This window comes from Doryrhamphus excisus, linkage group LG6 (genome assembly GCF_037039965.1).
Source record: "Doryrhamphus excisus strain RoL-2023G ecotype Guam linkage group LG6, RoL_Dexc_Guam_v1.1, whole genome shotgun sequence".
Classification (NCBI taxonomy): domain Eukaryota; kingdom Metazoa; phylum Chordata; class Actinopteri; order Syngnathiformes; family Syngnathidae; genus Doryrhamphus; species Doryrhamphus excisus.
In genome coordinates, this window is record NC_136362.1 from 13937487 (window position 1) to 13958910 (window position 21424).

Here is a 21424-nt window from a genome sequence, read left to right on the forward strand (position 1 = left end):
TCCTCTGTCTTGTGCCATTTGCCAAGGAGGAGGTGGACAATCCACCAAGGGCTCATTCATCTCGGGCCTGATGACCCCCTATGGTGACAGATGCTCCGAGGAGGGAGGCAGCATGGATGGAGAGATGCAGAGGAGGGAAAGGGCTATGTGAAAGAAAAAGAGAAGGGCCCCCCATCATAGCGGCGGTCCGCCACGCGTGACCCCCAGCACGCCATGACATCCAGCGTGGGCGAGATGGAGGGCAGGGGGTTGATTTTGAATCGATTAGCCCTCCTTTTAGGTGGGGGGGGTTAAGAGAATCTATCAGCAGCTGGAATGTCAGGTCAGATGCAGCATTTTGTCATCGTGGCCTTGCTCAGGATTGACCTGGGGGTGGAGGGCTTTTACTCCTGCTATAAATACCAGGGACTCATCTGGCCAAAATAAATAAACGGAAAAAAGCCCAAGCTGCAACAGGTGGTTATTTACGTGCGTGATTTACATTATCTTGCAGCGATATTCCGGAATTTCAAGGAAATACTAAACACTTATTGTGATTTACTTTTAAAATGTGAGCCCTGTCACGCTTCCACAGATTATACAATGCTTTCTCAACAGACTACAATACCTCCACCAAGGCCAAACCAAATTTTAGACCTTCACAGATACACACACATTGTCATAATGTCACAATGGTAAAAAGTAAAAGTGCAAGATACATATCAAAATCTCCACTAAAACGTTTAGTTTGGTAAATCCTGCCAAACTACATAATTACCTAATAATGACAACACTTCCAAATGTGAAGCAACATTGATGATGTCATTCAAACAAAAAGAACAGTTCTAACATATCTCACGGCATTAACAAAAGGTAAACACCTGGTTGTGCACCAGTTTTCCTCGTTTTCCAGCATCTCACATTTAGTTGTTGATGATGAACATTAAAAAAACATTTGGACGTTATTAAATGCAGCAACGTTATTAATTTAATGCGTATGCCAGCATAGGGAAAAATCTGAAATGTCACAAATAAAACTAGTTTCCAACATTTTGCAGAATCACTATGCAAAAAAAACAGTCCAACACTGAACACTGGCAACTGCATCAAAAACATAGCTTTTTGTCAATAAATTATCCCAATACAGTAGATATATTACTGAGATTATGTTTCAGGCCCATAAAAAAATGGACATATGGCTCACTTCCACCCTGCCACTGCTATGGTTATTAAGTGAGATTCAGCTCCATAACCCACCCCTTCTCTCTTCAGTTGCCATTGTTCACTTGCAACATGAGCCCTAAATATCTTCTCAGACACTTATTAAACACATTTGTAATGATGAAATGTATAGGTACTCACTAATGAACGATAATGTAAGATGGATTCACGGTATAGCCTTTAGCCTGGTTGTCAGACTATAGACTATAGTCTATAGGCTATAGTCTATAGACTATAGTCTATAGGCTACAGGCTATAGGCTATAGGCTATAGGCTATAGGCTATAGGCTATAGGCTATAGGCTAGCAAGTGAGAACAGGCATTTCTCCAAGCCACATTGACATAATCCGTCCATAATTGCCTGATGTACATAACGATACTATATTAACTTCACCTCCCTGGACGTTTTGAGGCTGGGTTGACTGTCAAAACTTGTGCTAGCGTAGCCAAACAAACGGGACAAGGGCACACACTGGCTCATCCAATCCGCAGTCAAAATGCAGTATAGATAGTCGGATATTTAAAACTCTTTTCAAAAATGCACATTTCCTCCACTGTGGTGTAAAAAAAAAATTCAACGGGCTTAGCAAACAAGGACGCTGAAGAGCTGCATGCTGCAGAGCCACAGGTTGCCGACCCCTGGACTAGGTTGTTAGGTTCACTGTTTGGCTATAAAACAATTTTTGGCAATATTTTTTTCGTACAAAAATAAGCACACAACTATGGCACGTTCAAGGCCCAGAAAACAAAGAGACTTATGGTTTTCTGTGAGAATTTTTTTTAAATCATTTGGAATAAAATTATTTTTGACCAAAAATCAGCTAATTTGTAGGGAAGCAAGTGCTGAATGGCATTAAATTGGCATTAGCAATCCTGCTAACTAACAACAATTTTGAAGAAATGCTCTGGATAGCCAGGTCAAACAGCGCATTACTTTTTCAGCCCCACACAAAGTCCGTTTGCGGTTTCTCCCTTTAGAGGTAGGTTTTTCGTTGCCTCCGTCTCCATCTTGATGCCTTCTGTTATGAATAAAACTGAGCTGAACAAGAGGAGATTTTCGAGAATGAACACTAAGAACTTTCCGTGTATTTTGCTGCCCTCTAATGAGACCCAAGTAAAGAATTTGTCGGGTAAATAGAAATTGCACTCACTGTCACTTCATGCCAATATTTACATTGACATTACAACTATTAGCAGAAATGACTGGAATGGAAGAAGTGAGTTGCTTTAGTCAGGAACGTTCTTTAATCGATAACTTATGTGAGATCACGCTTGGCTGAGCTGCTGCCTGTTGTTCCAGTTCATTACCACAGACGGCGTTGTTTTAATCAAGTTGTGTCCAGCTCTTCTCACCTCCCCTCCAATGGTTATACGAGGCAAAGTCAGTGTGACGAGACAGCTGTAAAGACCCAAGTGAGCCAATCGCTGCCTCCATTAGGGCCTTGGCGTGGGGGGCATTCACACGCTCCTTTTTACCCACAGTTGTCCAAACAGCGGGCTTGAGTTTGACTGTGAAATTTGTCTGGCTGCTGCGTGCTTAGACCACACATGGCAAACAGGCCATCATAGAGGCCTTCGGTGTTTAAAAACGAGCATCATGTGCAGCCATAACCAAGTTCAAGAAATAGGAAAAGAGCTGTCAAGTGTGATTCATATGCCAGTCCCTGACTTTGACATGCCACCCCCCCCCCCCATCCTAAATAGGCAATTTAAAACGGAGATAATGAGTAAGCCCGCTGTCAAAGGACGCTGTGGCAAAGAAAAACAAAAGAGTGCAGATTGAATGGCTTCCCACCCCTAAAGCCATCCCTCAACACTGCATTGAGCCCCGGCTTAAGTCCCGCACAAAGGGGAAGTATCTCTGCCACCACCTGAGGAATGATGAGTCACATGGCATTCAGTGGGTTCTGGGAGGGAGGAGGGGTAGAAAAAAGGGTCTTCCTCTCTGGGATTCCCAGGGGAGCACTGAGGTTTTGTTTTTTAGCTGACTCGGCAGCTGACCGATGGACGACTTTAGAATAGGTGTTCAATCTAGATTTTTAAACTTGCATTTTACATTTATTGTGCGCTATACTACTTTTGGACTTTAACGGCTCAGGGACATACAAAAGTGTTGGCACAACCGGCCATTTCAACTACAGGCAGTAGAAATCCACACTTTTGATCATTTACGAGGTTAGAGGTCACCATCTCATTTCTAGTTCACCCCAAAGATTCTTCCACGGCAAACTCATCCAAGCATGTCTTTATGGTTCTTGCTTTGTGCAGGACAGAAAAGGTACACCCCCCCCCCTCAACCCACCCAAGTATCCAAGCTCTAATTACTGGAGTTCAACATTTTCAACTATTTAACTACAAGGCAAACATAATACTACATAATAAACATAAATAAACAAATAAACATACTACTACTACTAATAATAATACATTAATTCATTCATTCATTTTCTACCGCTATCCTCACAAGGGTCGCGGGGGTGCTGGAACCTATCCCAGCTGTCTTCGTGCGAGAGGCGGGGTACAATCACAGGGCACATATAGACAAACAACCATTCACACTCACATTCATACCTATGGACAATTTGGAGTCACCAATTAACCTAGCATGTTTTTGGAATGTGGGATGAGGAAAACCGGAGTACACGGAGAATACCCACTCATGTACGGGTAGAACATGCAAACTCCACACAGAAATGGCCGATGGTGGAATCGAACTCGGGTCTCCGTGCTGTATGGCCTGGGGGTTAACCACTGGACCCAATAATAATACACATGTATGTAAATTACAGTCAATGTGTGGTACACAGTATATACTGTATATACCAGTACACATGATATACTGCATCGCTTTAACAACCGCACATTTCAATTTCGACTGAACAATGAATCGTTGATTAATCGATTCTCCAATTAATCTCCAACTATTTCGGTATTCGATTAATTATTTTCTTCAGAACTGACGTGTCACAAGAACCCACAAGATAAAAATGTGACAAGATTTCTCATTCAGAAAATAAAATGTCTTGTGCGCATTAGGCCTGGGACTATAATACATTAACAAAATTAATGAATTAATCACACAATAAATGAAAATGAACTTGAAAATTTAGCCGGCCTCAAAATATTTCCATTTGCATGCAATCTTCACTCTTTGCATCAGTTGCAGCACCTTGACACATTTCCATAGAATAATGGCGTGAATGGAGTGAGCCCTTTCATCAGTCATACAGTCATCATTGGGAAATTTTGCCCAGTAATTAAGAACTGGATGTAGCCTAGCTAGCTTTTCTAATGGGATGTTTGCCTCTGCACACAATGCTACAAAATCTCCAACAAACAGTAATACCCATTCTTGTGACTAGGCAAGATGTAGTCACCCATGCACTAATTCCAACCGCATTATAAATACAAGATATATTCATGACACCCTTATTTTGTTTACACAATTGACACAACAACATGTGTTGTGTGTGTTGAGAATTTGTCTTGACGGTTAAGATGAGCCGAGTGCAAGAATAAACGAGCCTCTTGTCTTTTTAACGTCATTAGCGGACATTGTAAATCGCTCGCTTACATGAAAACACAGTGTAAACACTCATCCAGCCTGAGTCATGCAAACACACAGACGCACTAGCATGCTCTGCTAAACTAAGCTAAGCCCGTTCGTTTCCATTCACGCAGATTAAGAGAGGAGTCTTCAAGTTTTTTGCTGCCGGTTTGACAAATTTAATTTTGTTAGGAGGATGCGGGTTATTGTTTATGATGAGATTCCACCACAACTGAGTGGTCCGCCAGGGAAATACTTCCCCACATGAATGTTCCTTCTCATTATGACATTGTTTAATTCACATGATGTTACTTTTGTTGAGATTTTGTGTTTAAATGTGTGTATGTTGTATAATGTTCAAATGGGATTATACTTTGGTAGCGGGTGGGAAGATTAAATGACATAGGTTAAACTATATATTTACTTCTCTAATATATATGTTTTACTTCAATGTTGACCCAATTTTTCTTTATTTTTAGATCCTGAACCGCACTTTGGATCCCCCCAACCTACACCACAGACCAGCATTGCTTCGAAAAGGTACAAGAGTTACTCCATCCCAGTTCTGTAGCGTACATTAGAAGTATTAAAAATGTCACCCACTGTACCCTGATGGGTAAGATTTAGTGCAACATGTTACATTTGGAGGGAGGGTGCGTGGGGGTGGTGTCTAACAGCTGGGACAACACATGGCAGCTCTGACACTGGAACATGAGGCGGATGAGGTTCAACTGACAAATCCACAGATGAGGCATGAGCATCAGGTGGTGAGGAAGTACAGCGAGCGAGGTGCTAATTAACACTCGTAGACTTGATCAGAAAACAAAATGCCAACAAAAACACAAACAGCCGCTATGTGAAAATTCCCGCAGTGAAAAAAAAATCCTCTTTCGGCGTCTCGCCGAGAGTGTGAGGACTCACACGGTCCTCTCACAATCCGGGTGGCGGGCCGCGGCTCTAATTTCCTTATAAAAAGCCCCGTGGCTCTTCACTGCTCCTCCTCCCGTCGACTACCTGCTGGGCCCTGAAGTGCAAATCGGTGCTAGTGAGGATAGCAGATGAGCTAAGGTCATTCGTGTCTTTCCAGCAGGCAAACAAAGGCTAACATTCCGAGTGAATGCCATTGCTGAAGCCGACAGCAACAGAAGAGAGGCAAGGAGACACAGTGAAGATAATAGCCTCAGGCTGTGTGTGTGTGTGTGTGTGAGTGTGTGTTCTGGGGGATTATCTGCGGAACTATAAAGTTGGGGTGAAGCAGGGTTTAAGGCCTGCTGTGGCCAGAAGGAACGGGGGCAGGGTCTGAGGTTTGAGGAGGGGGCGGACAAAAGGAACATTTGGACAGATGAAGAAGTCATCATCATTAAGCCACTGGAAGTTTACTGTCCAGTTATAAAACTCATTTCAAAATTAGGGCTGAGAAGATGGGGAGAGGGGTGCGTGTGAAAGGGCGCCAAGCTCAGGAAGACTGACGGGGTAGATAGAAGAGGAGGGGGGGTATACCTTCTGATTCACAGTGGGACGGGCGGCCTTTGTGTTAACACTGGCCTGATTGGAGAGGCGACCTTGCCACACACTCTGGCCCTGGATGAGTTTAAGGGCGCGGCTTTTAACCTTAAACTGAATGTGAGCCACAGAGCAGAGTCGGCGCCATTTAATGGTCCGGGCCAACTGACGTCAGGCAAAATGAAGCCACTTAAAAGAAGACGCTGCACAATACAGACGTCAGTGAACAGAAAATGGGATTATTTAGCCCAATAGCAGAGGTCGTCTTCTTGTACATTTAAATGAGTGGATCGAAAAAAGTGTGAAAAATGCTAAATATTTGTCATTATCATTACAAATACATATACTTTACATTTGTATATACGTATGCACATATATTTACCAAATTGAATGAGCCAAGAAACCCAGATGAGAAATTCTGTGTAGTATAAACTATTATCTTTATTTCAATTCTTACACTTTGGGTTGTTGTAGAATTATAATAACTTGGAGTATGAATTAAACACATTAAATTGAATGTAATAACAAAATATCTACCTTGCCTTTGAATTTTGAAGTAAAATTTTCAAGTAAATACGTATAACATTTTGTATGTAATTCAAAATTATAGTCATATTTGCTAAAATTATATATTATAAATGACAAATTCCATAATTTGTCTATACATTTCTATAATTGTCTGAATGTATTCATATTTAAACAAATGTTCTGTTATTTGATGAAAAACAAATAATAACCATCAATTATAATTGTATTATATGTTTTAAATTACAAATTGTACAATATTATATTCAGAATAAACAATTTTTTCAGACATGACTAATGAAAGTCTGCGATTGGCTGGCAGTCAATCAGCTGGGATAGGCTCCAGCATACCCCTGCAACCATAAGGAGGATTAGTAGCATAAAAAAATGTATGAATGGAACTAATATAAATCATCTGAGACGCTAAAATTTTAGTTTGTAGTTCAATTCACATTTTATCCCAGCCTGCTTCAAAATCTACCTGGCAACGAGAGGTGGGGGAATAATAAGTGCCCGACAGTGAAGGTCAGGCTCATGTATAACTAATATAAATAATCTTATGGTAATAATTTAAAGTGAATACGTTATTTGTGTTTCATCTTGTTACTTAAAATGTACTGCGTATCGAATGAAAGCAGAGGCCTTTGTTCATAGTTCAAGTCGCATTTCATCTCAGCCTGCTACAACACCTACCTGGCAACAAGAGGCGAGAGAGTAATAAGTGTCTGACAGTGAGGGTCGGGTGGTGCTACACTTTACAATGCTGTTCATGACTGTGCAATAAAACTGAAGCCCTGTCAGTGAACCCAATCTGCATTTTACAACACCGACGGGTTGAACGCCAGTTCACCTCGCTCGGGACAACAGAGACAGAGACACAGGACCCTAATGCCTTTATGGACTTATTCAGCGCAGCCATATTGAACTGAGTTCTATTTCATACAGTAAAGCTGTCAGGGGCCGTGGTCACACAGCGGTCAATGGTAAGGGCAAGATGGTGCTACGGGACAGCAAAAACTGAGTGAAACCGTATTACCAGTGTAGACCACCAAATCAATCTGGTACATTTGTATTGTTTTAGTGGTGATCATAGTTTTTACTAGATATTTGACGTTGCTTGACCAGGCCTTGTCCCGGGCCATAAAGTGTTGTACGGACACTGGTATTTGTTACAGGGTGTAAAAGGAGAGCCTTGGATCACATTGAGCGTGCCAAGACTATCAAAACATTGGCCCTTATCAGATGACAGAGAGAGCTCAAGCAGGGGTCAGGTTCCATTTTCAGGAAAGGAAGCAGCACTCCACACAAGACAAGATGATCCTGGTTAGAGAAAGTGATACTAATGGAAGGTTTAAGCCACTTCCTGTGGACACAGCTAAAGGTTCATGGTTGGTTTTCTTCATATTCTGGCAAAGGAAGGAGTATATGGAGGTTTTGTTTCTGTCAGTCAAGGACGCTAAAATTAATGTGGAATTTTAGTAATGAATCCATCAGGAGTTGGACCGAACTTCTTATTTTGCACTGAACATTAAGAGAAGTGATGTCACTGGTTTTCCTGCTTCATCTCTGCTAGGTCAAATGACTACAAACCTAAATAGACTTCATGGGAAAGCAAGGGCGAGGGCGACAAAAATGTTCCCCTGGACTTTTTGGAATTGATACTTGACAGGCACTAGGACCAAGCTGTCTTTTAAACACTATTCCACGATAGCGACAAGGCTCTATAGCAAGGGTCTCAAACACGCGGCCCGCGAGCCAAATGTGGCCCGCAGGACACTAGTTTGAGGCCCCCGCCTTGATATGAAAGTTTAATGTTAGTGCGGCCCGCGCAAGTTTGATATGGATGCTGTATGGTATCATGTACCCAGAAAAAATTATTACGTTTGATTAATGTTCATGTTAAAGGTTAAATAACTGTTAATAGTTATCCTCCCTATCCGTGTGGAAATGGTAAGGTTTTGGCTATTTAAGTTTAAAGGAAATAACTTGAAGGCTACCGTTTAGGTTGCTAGCTCTCTAGTTTGCGAGTTAGCATGTGTCTCAAGACCCTGCAGTTGCGCAATATGTTGTAAATAAAAAAAAGTATAAATGTGACTATAGTCGTGTTTTGTCATGTCTACAGGGCTCTAATAATGCTTTGTTCATTTTAATCTGAAAAAAAAATAATTTGTCTACCCACCAACTATATGTGGTTTCTTAAGTTTTTATTATTTGCCGTTTTATTATTATTATTATATTTATTTATTACTGATTGATTTTCTTTATTCTTGATTTGTTTATTTATTTTTCATCTTATTTTGTGTAGAAAAATAAAAAATAAGATATTTGAGAACAGTGGAATGTTTTATCAGAGCTTTTATTGTAGAAAATCGGAACCAAAGCAAAGTTTATTCATTTTTCTGTTTTTAATAAATGCATTTTTTGGGGGGGGGCCTGATGTGGCCCAGTCTCACCCAGACCCTAGCTCCAGTGGCCCCCAGGTAAATTGAGTTTGAGACCCCTGCTCTATAGCATTATATATATAATCATCCTGTGACAGCGATATGTTTACACGTGGAAGGCAAACCTCCTTTACGCTCATCAAGAAGCTGCTTTTTAATACAATCATTGCAGGATATATAACTCCAGAGTAATTTACACTTATAAGTTGTTTTTTAAGCTGACCTAGCTTCATGTCTTAAGGTTTAAGTTCATGTTCTCTATTTCGCCTTCAAATGTTTCTTCCTCCTAGAAAATTATCGATACATCGCTCAAATCTTCACTATCATCTTCATGAGATGAACACGAACTCCTGGCCAACTAGCAAAACTCAGGCGAGAAGCAAAAAATCCAAGCACACAGTGACAGCAGTGCCAATCATAATTAGAGCCAATCTAATTGAGCCAATCAATGAGCTTGCTGACGGTTTCAATATATACAATATACAGTATATATGACAAAATCACACAATCTACTATAGGGCTTGTGTGAGCACTCCAATTGGTACTCGCGCACAGCACATTTCTTCTCACTAGTTATTCATGATAAATGCCACCATTCACAATATAAATACATGTAATGACTCAAAATAAGCCACAAAGTCAGTAAAGTATATGTAGAGGTTACTGGTTATTCCCCCTGAATTCCCTGTGGCTCTCCGACTACTCATGCAGGGAAGAAAGAAGTGTGTGGATGCTGAGTCTTTCACAATGGGACCTCTCCTTTTTTCCTCCCGTCACCACCTTGAATCCATCTGAGTGACGTGGCCACAAAGAGACCTCTCAGCGTCTCGACGAATGGGCCTCCTCCCCTTGCCTGAAAACTTCCTCACCGGGGCAATCAGTTGGATGCATCACATCACATTCCCTCTTTCTGACCCCTTGCAGCACTGCTGCATCAGCAGCCACCCCCCAAACCCCCCCACGTTACATCCCTTCCATTGACCACCGCTACAACACAACTGCCTGATTAATAAGCTCCAGGTTGCCCTTAGTGACAGGACCCACTCTTAATTCCTGAGAGCCATGGCATCAGCAGGAATCTTTTTTGTCTTAATGGGACAATGGACGTGGATCTGCATCTTTTGTTGGTAGGCTTGCCCCCCTCCCCAACACACACACACACACAACTGACAGCAAACCTGAATGAAGAGCCTATGCCACCATCCTGCAGACAGATGGGCAGTATGCAGGAGATGCCTCATCAGGCAACTCGGATTTAAGTCCCACCATAACACTAATGCTACAAAGCAATAGTGAGTAGAAACTATCTTTACGGGTTCTCATTTTAAACTGAAACTGTGTTGTCTTAGACCCTGAAAACACAAATATTTGATAATGGATCTATAGAAAGTGGATGTTTTTGAAAACACACACTGTTACCGGTCCTGTCTAAACAGTGACGACTGTAAAAACAGTGGTCATGCACCACAACATCAGCAAAAACAACAGCTAAGGTGTCCAACATAATCATACTTATTACAGAATATGGGAATTCTGTGAAATATTATTTACATCTAATATCTACATTCAGATTAATATGGTTTAATAGCTGTCCCATGTAGAACTCTACAAATACATTATGTTGTTCATATTTGGTGTCTATTCTATCTATTTATTCTCCACATTATTATTATTATTATTATTATTTATTATTACTTATCTTTTGTGTCTGTTTTATATGGGAGCCAGGCAACGACATTTCGTTGGCAATTTCACTACTGTGGTTTTGTGCAATGACAATAAAGGGAGTCTATCTATCTATGTCTATCTATCTAAAAAATTAGCAAACCGTTGCATTGAACAGAACCAAATGCATATTGACAAGCTACAAATCTTTTGCGAGATTTTTGCGTCAGGGTACAAGAATAAATGTGATTCCGTTTTTTTTTTTTCACTCAAAACCAGCATGTCGTCATCAGGCATTGTAAAACACTCCTTACATTAAAGCACGTAATCACACTAGCTTGCTAACCCTGCTAGCTTACATTCACGGTCTGAGGTTCCTCCAACCTTTGCTAGTGTTTATCACCATTTCAAAAAAACATATTTCAGTGATTCTGTCAGTTGGTTTTTCCTTCTTTGGAGTGAAGGTACCAAAAAAATTCCAGCATGTGTATAGTGTGTGACTCATGCACATCTCATGACCGACCAATCAGATTCATGCTCACTGATTCTGACAGCTGGTAGTAGCTTCTATTGGATTAGTTGTGATGAAAAAAGCTGGCACGTGGGTTTGACCCTTATTGATCTTATCAGTTGAGTCAATAAACAGATCTTTGCTGGGATCAATACGGAATTATTTCCATGTTTTCTTTTGGCTGTGCTTGACCTGCAAACGCTCACCCAAGGAGGAGAATGAAAGGAAAGAGAGATAATGACCTCCCCCTGCCACAGAGGAACGTTGAGTTCTCGCAGCGGAGGCCTGGGTCTTGGTCACCGTAGCCTTGGACAATCTGTGAGGGCCGATGGAAAAAGTGCAGCAGACGAGCCTCTCCCACGCAAAACCTGGCAGCGTCAACATGAGCTGCTCTTGTGTTCCATTGTAAGGCAAAGCCTCAAAGTGAATCGTCCCGCTTGGGGACACCAGATTTAAAAACAATCCACTGTATGTTGATAAGAGCGACAATGCTGCTAGGATCTTCTTCCCAGCTGTTTTTAAACTCATGTTTAAATTCATAAAGCAACAACATGGAATAATATGACCTTCACCGATATTATATACCACTAACACAGCCTTTCCATTTAATAGTACCGGCTCTGCTCCTTTCATCCACAATAATGGAGGAGACTGTGGGCAAAAAGAACAGCAAGGTGGAGAATATGGAGTATAACTGCAGCATCCAGAGCTAAGACACAATAGCATGGTAAGCTAACGTTAGCACATGTGTTTGTTTTTGTTTGTGCTAGATTTGCTAATTACAGATTTTTGGATCAGTTGTATTTTTTCATGTACTAGCCTTTTGCATCCCTAGTAATGCAGTGTTGCTAGCATTAATGCTAATGTTGCTAATTGATTTTATGTGCAGTGTTGTCCATTTTCCATCTCAATGACATCTCATGACATGCAGTTACAACGAGACGAGACAAAATTTGAACATTACTTGTAAGAAAAGTGCAATCAAAAAAGCCCACCAAAACAAAGAGACTGTATGCCTGACCAAAGGGCTCACTCCGTTCATGCCGTTGTTCCGTGAAACAAATGGTGCTGAAAGCAGTGCACATAGAAATCTGAACAAGAGATCTTTTGACACAACTAGTTAGCACTAGGTCAGTGGGGTATGACAACCAATTTGGATTTCGTGTTCAAATCCGATCTTTCCTGTGGTTGTTCACATACCAGAATAATACGACTTGCAAATATGAACGCGATGCGTCTGGGAAGTGACAAGAAACATGACATCACACTCATGTTTACGGAACTAAACACACTCAGTTTGTGCTCACCTTGGCGTGTTTATGGCAATTTCAAGGATTTTGTGCAATGAGAGTCATTTTCTTAACCAAATGATTCTGCGTAGGAGATTAAGAAGAACGAGGTTGCTTCTGGGGAGTGTGTGGGTGGATGTCAGAGCCAGGAGTGGTGATACATTGACGGTAGCTGGTACACTAACACTTTTTAAAAAATCATTTTCGGATGACAAGAAGAACTTCTGCCTTAATCTGTGAATACTTTCAACCAAGTACTCGATCAGATACATATCAGATTTATTTCGGGCATCTATATTTATACCTATATCTATCGATATCGAGCAAATATGGATAGACCTGCAGTGTGAACATAGCCTAAAATGATACACAATTGTTCCTTTCTGTTGCTTTAATACTTGTCCCCAATGTAATTGGCTAGTTGTGCACAAATTATAGCCGGTTTTATGATTCAGACAATGTTTATCTCAGCATCACTGGGAACCAAAACAATGAGCCTCAACCTGAAAGTCTTTCTAAGCAAGCCGGTGGTACAGCACACAGTGTACTCTTTAAAAAAAATACAAATAAAGAAAACAGCACGCAAGGAATGCTTGGTGGCCCGCTTCTGTTCCACCAGGGGGTTGGTGTCTGTGAACAAATGGGAGGAAGGAGGAGGACTGGGAGGGGGTTGTGTATACGGCAGAACAGTCTGTGAGAACAAGTTGTTCTATAACAGTACTCCATGAGAGGGGATTCGCCACTGGATGCTTTCCATGTTTTCAATGGCAAGAGTGAGGATAATCTTACTAAGTGCTCTTCATGAGCTCACATGCCTGTGTAATACAGAAATGTGACAATGTGAGTCACAATCCTTAACAGTATGAAACAGGTTTGAACTTTTTCCTTCTCTAGCCAACAGGCGAACAGAAAACACCTCCTTCACCTGGATATGCCATCACACGCGACCCTTTGACCTTCATTTTGGACACTGACGTCCCTGACGGACGACACGATGGGTCGTTCCGGTAAAGGCTCCATTTGTTTTCATCAGGGAGTTACTTCAACTTTGATCCCAAACATGCGTGGGGGTGCACAGAAAAGTAGGGAACCTCAGTGGAACCCGACATTTTCCCCATGGGAATTTGAATTAATCTGTTCCAGGGTCAAACTGCCACCACTAACTGCACAGGTGATCTTTTAAGTAACAGTTTAATATTTTAAAAGAGATCCTACAATTATAAAAAATATATATATTTTGGAGTAAGTGTTGGAAAAAAGCCAAAGAAAAAGACCCCTGACTTACCGTGTATGGATTCAAAGAGTGTTAACATGGGTCTACTAGGTTTACTGTGTGCACACAATCTTGACACAACATGGGTAGTTGAAATGTGGTCATTACACGTTTTTTTGAGGTACTACCTGTGTTTAAAAAAGCTGGTGGAAAAAGGCTATTAGCAACTCCAGACATCGGTGAGTCATATAGGACAGACGCTCCCAGTAAGCACACTCTATAATGCTACACAGACAACCTCTTACTTACATAGTTAAAATAATGATCGATTGTTACGTACAGCCTGCTCTTCTTCATGACCAAATCACGTTGGAAAGGCATCACAGCTTCGTTGCATGTTCACAATACAGTCTTAGTCTTCACCTGGAATCTGCAACTCCAACCACTTCTGCCTGATGCTTGCCTCTTTAGTTATGTTAAGTTATGTTTCCGTCAAAAATGAACAAACCTAGAAGTCATTTCACCGTGCTAACATGGAGAAATCTTTGACAAAACAAAGCTTTTTCCTGGGCACACCCATATAAGGAAGTCACCAAGGCCCAATGTGACATCACAGTGAGCCAGTGTTAGAAAAAACTGAAACCAAGCGTTCAGAGCCATTCCTTTGGCATCGTTTAACAAGAGAATACAACATTGTAACTATTTATGGCTGCACGTGTCGAGTGGTTAGCACGCAGGCCTCACAGCTAGAAGACCCGAGTTCAATTCCACCCTCGGCCATCTCTGTGTGGAGTTTGCATGTTCTCCCTGTGCATGCATGGGTTTTCTCCGGGTACTCCAGTTTCCTCCCACATTCCAAAAACATGCTAGGTTAATTGGTGACTCCAAATTGTCCATAGGTATGAATGTGAGTGTGAATGGTTGTTTGTCTATATGTGTCCTGTGATTGGCTGGCGACCAGTCCAGGGTGTACCCCGCCTCTCGTCTGAAGACAGCTGGGATAGGCTCCAGCATGGGGTACTCCAGTTTCCTCCCACATTCCAAAAACATGCTAGGTTAATTGTCGACTCCAAATTGTCCATAGGTATGAATTTGAGTGTGAATGGTTGTTTGTCTATATGTGCCCTGTGGCCGACGATCAGTCCAGGGTCCAAAAAAAGCATAATAACCCCCCTTGAAAAATAAAACTGTATTTTTAATGTGCATGTGCAATCTGGAAATATTCATCATTCAATTATTCAAGATGATTATGAATAATAATCTACATGTGACTACTTTGCATTTAAGATGCACAAAGAGGAGAAAAAAATGCTTGATGGATGGGCTAATAATTGCAGAGCCAAACAATGGAATAAAATAAAACCACTTCCTGCAGGTGAAACTAAGATATAACAGCTGACGGCAGAGGGCTTTCAGAAGAAGGCCCCACCCTCTCCCAGAGGGGATCAATGCACATAAATGGAAAAGGTCACAGACCTTTGACATCTCCTTTCAAGTGGGGGAGGGGCCATAGCCTTTGTAGGAATGGCTTTAATGATCCAATTGTCCACTATGTCATGTTCCCTCATACAGTCGTCGTACAGTTGCATTTGGCTTAAAACGTGCACGCTATACGCTCAACTATGAGCTTGCCAGATATTTGAGGCATGTAACATCTGGCTGCCCGCATCCAGCTGCCTCGCTTCATTTTCCAGCATCTGTTTTAACCTGCTGTCCATTGTCAGATTGTCAGCCTCCCCTCTGTTTGAGCTCAAGATGATGACCTTGGACACGCCAAAGCATTTTGGCAAATATTGTAGGAGAATGCTAGCAAGGATATCATCAGCATGTATTCCATTTCTGGTGATGTTTTACTCCTTAAAAAAAACCCAACAACATTACCATTATGCTGTTTCCGACTCATCTGAGGAACAGACTGTTCCTTGCTCTGGTAAAAAGGTCCACAAGTATGGTCTCCAAATGGAAAACATTTTACATGAGGCAAATAATCATTACCCTTACCCATTTATGGGCCATTCATTGAAAGATCCTTGTCAATTATTAGGCTACATAGCAAGACTCTTACATAACACACAATGAAAGGCTTCTTCATGTTTACTAATGATATGTTGAAAAAAAGATCCTTATTAAAACTCACTGAAGTGAACAAATTTGGTTGTTTGCCAAATAAGCAATCTGCCGTTTGACTCTTTCCAAAAATAAATTGAGAAAAACACCCCACCCAGATCCTTATCAAAGAACCCCATAAGTCACCATAAATGGTTCTTCAACACGGACCAAGTATGGTTCCTTGTTAGAATTCCCAAGGAATTTACCAATGATGGTTCCTAACCCAAAAAAGGCTAATTGATGTACATTCTGGGGAAAATAAGAACTTCTAATCACCAAGATCCTTTTCAAATATCCACTTAGTTTACTTGTCCAATAAACAGGGTGGGGGTGGGGTTCGGGGTGGGGGTAATTCTATCTACCTGAATACCCAGGTAGGTTACTGACGATGGTTCTTCGGCCCACATCAACACTTAAAAGGTTAATATCTTGATGTATTACAATGACATTTTGGGGAAAATAAGACCTTCCAAGGTCCTTGCTGAATAATGTTGTGGAAAAAATGTCAAAATTTTTCCATCACAATAACCAGTTATGTTGCCAAATCTAGTTCTTCACCCACTAAAAAGCTTTGTATATATACTATTCATTAATTCATTCATTTTCTACCGCTTTTGCTCACGAGGGTCGCGGGGGTGCTGGAGCCTATCCCAGCTGTCTTCGGGCGTGAGGCGGGGTACACCCTGGACTGGTCGCCAGCCAATCGCAGTCTAATATTGGACAAACTCAGGCTACCCAATATGGTTCCTCGCCCAGTAAATTGCTAATGTCTGGATGTATAGTAAATATATCTTGTGGAAAACAAAACAGAATACCTTTTTAAATACCGAGCAAACTGTCAACCCCACCCAAATGATGAATGCGACTTTAAGGACCACCTGTTTAGTTCATCCTACCACATCATGTTAGAAAAAAGTGTGAAACAATAGCATTAATCCCCACGTCCATAATGGTGGCCCTTGTACCATCTGTACTGAGGGTCCAGTGCAGCACTTAGTGCCTCTGAAAGGCTCAAGAGGAGCATCTGCCCGCCTCATTGGTGGTTGTTTTACCATCTAATGATCAGCGAGGGTGTTGCGAGTAATAGATTTGCCCTTTATGGATCAATATTTCAAATGACTCGAGAGAAACCAAAGCCCCCCTCACAATTTTCCATCCCTATTGGTATTCTAGCTCGATGACACGGCTTTTGTTATGCCAACAAATACACATCAGAGTGATGCATTGCATGCCGCTGTGTCATATCAGACACGATAAATAGAGAGCGTGATGTCAACTGAACACGCACATTGGAAGAGCACTGGCTCGTGTTAGAAATGCTTACTTGGAATAATAATAGGGGGAAATAAACAACCCCTTCTCCTGGAGACAATTACTGTGTGCAAAAATTGATGTCAAATAGTCACTTGGAGCTTTTTCCTGGGAGATTTCTTCACAATTGGACATTGGAGTGAATTTAAAGAAGAGAAAAATAATACAAGCTCATTATTATTTGAACAAAATCACATTTCAATCTTTCATTTTTTGATTTTTCCAATGAAAACTTCATATTTTAGAAATCAACATTTAAGATAAAACACCAAGCAAGCCACGGAGAATCCTGATAAAAAGAGACGTCTCCTTCAAGGATACAGAAAGAGAAAAGCTGCCATGGTGAGCAATTTCACAGTGACCCTTACTTATCTCTACTCAGATTAAGTCCCAATTGTTTACAGGGAACAAAGACAACCAGTGAGGAAACCAGTAACACCCCACCACCACACCTCCCCAAAGGGCCAGATGGTCAGCGTTCAGAGCTCCTGACCCTTCCAGACCCCTCTGTGACAGGGCTGCGCATGCTCTTGAAGAGATAGGCCACCCAATGGACACTCAATGGGGCATGTGGTCACATGATAATGCTAAATGGCATTGACCAACTTAACCTTTACACTCATTTGTGCGTCAGATTTAACTCAGGTTTTCGAATATTAGGAAGCACATTTGGGTTCATCACACCATTGCACCTTTTTAAATATTTTTTGTGGAGTACCAGTTACAGTTTAATGTTGGGGGGAGGGGGGGGGGCTTAAACACCGGGTTGTTTGTTCATTGTTGACAAATTTACAATAATACCTAACTACTACGGTCCACAACTTCTATACACACATCACGCAAAAAGAGACTTTGAGGTCTAATTGCGTGGCGCACCGCAAAATGGCGCAGGGTGGTAATTTGGCTAATTCACATTTTCAGTGACAATTTCGTAACAAAACAGCATGACAAAGTTGTGGAAAAAGCTTGCCAGCTCCGACCTGGTATATTCATGGCATAGCGCAAGATGGCGCAGGGTGGTAATTTGGTCCAATGCACTGCTGTGTGCAGCAAAATTGGTTATTTGGTAGACTGGTCTGCGCCGAGGTGGGTGTGGCGGCGCACCAGGGGAAGAGTCCACATTTTCAGCTTGGCGCAGTGACAATTTCGTAACAAAACAGCATGCCAAATGTGCGGAGAAAGCTTGCCAGTTCCGACCTGGTCTATTCAGGGCGCAGGTGAAGCGCAGCCTGCTTAATGGCAACGTCCTCCTAAATAAATGGCTTGTCCCCCTAAAATCAACATTTTAAAACTGAATACTCTGAAGCTGGATGGGTGCCAGATCGCCCCCTCCCCCAACAGAAACAAAGAAAATGACAATGTGGGGAATGGCGTGCATGGTGGCCTCTGATGTGCAGTCCAGTACGGACCATTTAAAAGCAATTTAAAAGCAATTCATTTGATTGGTTAAGATTAAACTCGGCTGTGTTAAACCCTCTCACGCCTACTCTCCTCCCTCTTTGCCACTTTGGCGCAGGTGGGAGGGATGGAGGCGTGGGTGCGCCTGCATAGGCCTGGCGCAAGGCTGGTGTGCTGCGCCTGATGTACAAAATTAGAGCGCTTTGCCTTGAACATAGGACCCAGCAAAGTACAACACTGCCACAACTGTGTGCACTTTCATCCAACCCTCTATATTTCGGAATACCGTTGGTGCTAACTAGTGGAGATTCGAACCCAAGGTGTCAGCTCCAAAGTCCAGAACGCTAACCATGACACCACAGTGGGCTCAATATCCCAGTGCAGAATATGTTCCATTAATATGTTGGTGGGGCGGCACGGCGGTCGAGTGGTTAGCGTGCAGACCTCACAGCTAGGAGACCAGGGTTCAATTCCAGTTTGCATGTTCTCCCTGTGCATGTGTGGGTTTTCTCCGGGTACTCCGGTTTCCTCCCACATTCCAAAAACATGCTAGGTTACTTGGCGACTCCAAATTGTCCATAGGTATGAATGTGAGTGTGAATGGTTGTTTGTCTATATGTGCCCTGTGATTGGCTGGCGACCAGTCTCGCCTGAAGACAGCTGGGATAGGCTCCAGCACCCCCGCGACCCTTGTGAGGAAAAAGCCGTAGAAAATGAATGAATGCATGAATATGTTGCTGTTATAAATGAAAAGGACCTAACCAGTACACATATTCTACTTTACCTTCTCAAATCTATTAACGTGGACATTTAAGTATTCCAAAATGTACAGGAGGAAGGATGAGGGGTGGAGGGGGGTTTCAGGGGGGTAGGGAAAGCAGAAGGAATGCAACCTTTAGGACACAAGCCATAAGGAATGGCAGATTAAGCGCAGTCAAGACAGACTGGTTTGCCTGTAATTACAATGACAAACCATCTCCATGCTGGCCTTTATCTGGTATGATTATCTATGTTGCCTGTTTCAACACCAAAGCCTTAAGGCAGCTGCGGGAGCATTAAATCACATTTGAAATGACTTTGTTCAGCAATAATTCATTGTCTCATGAGAGACTTTTACTAGCAGGATATAAAAGTCTAGGCCAAACCCTGCAAAGAGGTCAACAATGCATTGGATTTTTTAATGTCTTCACTTTGGCAGTCATGACACTGATGTGACACTGAGTTAATTACTATGTTACTTCATGGAGGGGGGAAGGGTTGAGGAAACGTGGAAAAAACGCTCTTCGCGTTTAAATCCCGCCTTCCTCTTTCTTCCTGCAACTACAGCTAGTTTAAAACAAAACTTTTAAAGCACATGTCCGCCACCAGGAAACGCGTTAGCCACAACTTCACTCACCTCAGTCCCACGCGAAGATGCATTCAGGTGTCTGCGTCAGCCTCAGTGGGTCAGTTCCTGCAGCTGATCGGTGCAAGAGCGTGTGACGTCACAGACGCGCTGTACATCCCAGACAGTGCTAGATCTTTCCGCATCGAGAACCGTTTGCTTTTGTGCTTTCCAACACACGTAACGTTACTGGCACATAACGACGGACATGACTTCCACAAACAACATATTAATAAGGCACCCTGCACAATAATAATTCAATAAACAAGAGTAGAAACGTGCACACTTGCATGATATTCATGCTACACGTTTTACTATATAATATTGCAAGTATACATATCTATATATATGCATATGCAATATAATCACTCATGTTTCAAGTTCGAGTGACCAACGTATTCGCCAATCTGCTTCAAACCGTGTATAGTTTACATTGTCGCCCCCTGCTGGTTAAAAGGGCAAAATTATGTGAAGGTGTCAAATGTGTCAATGAATATAGGGCTTAAATTAAAACTGTACGACAGTACCCTCTAGCGGCCAACAGGCGCAATGACAGGGCTGTTGTACGGTAAATGTACACTTTGATGAAAAATCTGGATAAGAGTTGTCATGTACACTCTATGAATGTATTTTGTTCATCAAGCAATATGAAAATTTTTTTCTTATTAATAGAGCTTAGTTTCTTTAAATCTGTGGACTTGTTATATATTTCATTCACTTACAGTATAAGGACTAAGTAAAAAAAGGATGTTGAGTTCCTTTGTGTTGACCTACCCTGTTTACAACCTTCATATATTTGATTTGCTTAACAGGTGTACGGCTTTCTCTTCTTTTATTGACTTGACACCTGCCGGAAAACATCTCTGTTGTCTTGAAAATGCTTGTTTTGGTTTCTTTATAGACCTGACCCCAAACCGGGCTGCTGCCACTGCCCCCACTCAACATATGCTTGCTACAACAGAAAGTGCCCGAACAATCAAACACAGTAATTCAGTAATTTGGCAAAGTTCTGCTCTAGAATCAGTGACATAATGAGAAAAAAATAATAAAAGTTGCTGCTGTGTACTTGTTTTACTTTTTAATGTGTATTTTATTTATAATTTTATATGACATATTATTTATTTTTGTATTTGTGTGTACACGTTATTGTCATATTGCTATTGATTTCTTAATTAACTTCCGTTAATACATAAATTAATTTTAAAAAGTTGGTATTTGTCGCATCATTTTTGTCGAAGTAATGTTTTCATATTATACACATATTTTTTTATTTAGTAAAAATGCAAATGCATTACAAATAATGTATACAAACGTATGTTATTGTTATT

At 41.5% G+C, this 21424-nt stretch overlaps 1 long non-coding RNA gene across 1 annotated transcript; it reads left to right on the forward strand.

The window, feature by feature from the left end:
* Window positions 1-13364: 13364 nt before the first annotated feature.
* LOC144898566 (uncharacterized) lies at window positions 13365-18043 on the forward strand. The gene is made up of 4 exons (XR_013627456.1): window positions 13365-13454; window positions 13576-13688; window positions 17560-17656; window positions 17719-18043. It is a non-coding gene; the product is annotated as an uncharacterized LOC144898566 (long non-coding RNA).
* Window positions 18044-21424: the final 3381 nt, after the last annotated feature.